Raw genomic sequence first — 2,217 nt, forward strand, 5'->3', positions numbered from 1 at the left:
GTCCAATTGCTGATTGCTTTTTATATAAATAAGATTTTCCGACTCTTTAGTTGCTCCCCCAGGATATTCAAAGCTCCAAAACTACGTGGAATTTGGGCTTTAGGATACCAAAAGTTGTGCATCGGAAAAAAAAAAAAAACTACATTTTGTGTCTATCTTTTTCAGCTGTTTATACACAATACTCCCCGACACTTGTTTTGTTGCTGCACTACATACATTTTGTATGTATGTATGTATGTGTGTGTATATATATATATATATATATATGTAGATATAGCTAGCTAGTACTTCAATCCACACAAGCTAGACTACCCTGAAGTACTCGATCAGTTTCCTATTAGTCGATCATCTCAAGGCAGAGAGAATATCCAATGGACAGCCCCGACGTCCCACCGAGCGAGCTCTTTGTTGGTGGCTTTGAGCCCTTGGACCCTGAGCACTTCCGCCGCCGGGCCCACCGGATGGTCAACTTCATCGCTGACTACTGCAAATGCATCTAGACCTACCCGGTCCAGAGCCAAGCCCTGCCGGGCTACCTTCAGGCCCGCCTCCCAGAGGCCCCGCCCCACAATCCTGAGCCCTTACATACTATCCTCCGAGACATTGAGGCCGACCTTATCCCCAGGATCACCCACTGGTTCATCCCCAACTTCTTCGCATACTTCCCTGCAATAGCTAGCACTGCTGCCTTTATCGAGAAGATGTTGTGCACGTGCTTCAATACTGTCCGGTTCACGTGGTTTGCCTCCCCTGCTGCAACTGAGCTTGAGATGGTGGTTATGGACTGGCTAGCGCGTATGCTTCAACTTCCCAAATCTTTTACTTTAACTCTGAAACCAAACGCCCCCTTACGTTCTCCCACGGCAGCGGAGGTGGTGTAGTGATTCTGAACACCACCAGCGAGTCCATCCTATTCCTCGTCGCCCTAGTGGCAGCTCGTGATCAGGCCCTCGACTCCAGTGGGGCTTACGACTTGCATAAGCTCGTTGTCTATGGCTCTGATCAGGCCCACTCGACCTTCACAAAGGTGTCGAAGCTCGTGGGGATCCACCCCGGCGAACATCCGATTGATCCCCACGACCATGGAGACTGAGTTTGCACTGTCCCCAGCACTCTTGCGGGAGACAGTGGTGGCTGACGTTGAAGCCAGGCTGGTCCCTCTTTTTGTATGTGCCACTGTAGGGACCACCTCGATGACAGCAGTGGACCCACTTAAGCCCGTCGCTGATGTGGCAGGAGAGATTCCGATGTGGCTCCACGTGGACGCAGGCAGCGCTTGCATCTGCCCAGAGTTCAGGCACTACCTGGATGGTGTCGAACGGGCGGACTCCCTCAGCCTCAGTCCGCACAAGTGGCTAATCAGCTACTTGGTGCTGCTGCCTGTGGGTCCAGAAATCTTGCTTGCTGGTCAAGGCCTTGAGGGTTAAACCGGAATACCTGCGGAACGGCCCATCGGAGAGGGAACTGGTCGTGGAATACATTGACTGGCAGGTGGGAACCGGCCGCCAGTTTAAGTCCCTCCAACTCTGGTCCGTCCTCAGGAGCTATGGCATTGCCAACCTCCGAGAACACATCAGGTCCGACATAAGTATGGCCAGGATGTTTGAGGGTTTTGTCATGTCAGACCCGCGGTTTGAGGTCATTACACCTAGGCGTTTCGCCTTGGTATGCTTCCGGTTGAGGCAGATGGGATGGGTTCAGTCCATGTGGACACCCTCAACCGGAAGCTGCTGGATTGGATGAGCTCGACTGGCCGAGTCTATATGACACACACGGTGGTTGGCGGGGTATACGGACTGCGGTTCGCAGTAGAGGCCACTCTCACACGGGAGATCCATGTGGCGGAAGCATGGGAGTTGATCAGACAGGGAGCTGACGCGCTAGTAGAGTAGAAGATATTAGATGAGCGCCACTCAGCGATTTTTATAAATAACACTCAATTACCTAGGATTGTTTTAAGAAGTATAGTCAGTCACAAATTCTCACTTAGAGCATTTTTTTTTATTGTGTTACACATTTACAATGAATAAGTAAGGCTCATTCAAAATTATTTCACGTTCGATCGAGAGCCTCGAGTGATTCGTTATTACTATATATAAATGTAATTCTATGTCAATAGTGTTCCGAATGATCTGCTCTAGTGTGGTTCTTACGGAAGATATTGTAATACAATTTGTGATCAATATATTATACTTTAATGAGCATTAAAGACTGAAT

At 49.3% G+C, this 2,217-nt stretch overlaps 1 pseudogene; it reads left to right on the forward strand.

Moving 5' to 3' along the window:
- Positions 1-266: 266 nt before the first annotated feature.
- On the forward strand, positions 267-1,932 carry LOC116205900 (annotated as a pseudogene).
- Positions 1,933-2,217: the final 285 nt, after the last annotated feature.

The sequence above is a fragment of the Punica granatum genome, chromosome 4 (assembly GCF_007655135.1).
Source record: "Punica granatum isolate Tunisia-2019 chromosome 4, ASM765513v2, whole genome shotgun sequence".
In the NCBI taxonomy this organism is placed as follows: Eukaryota; Viridiplantae; Streptophyta; class Magnoliopsida; order Myrtales; family Lythraceae; genus Punica; species Punica granatum.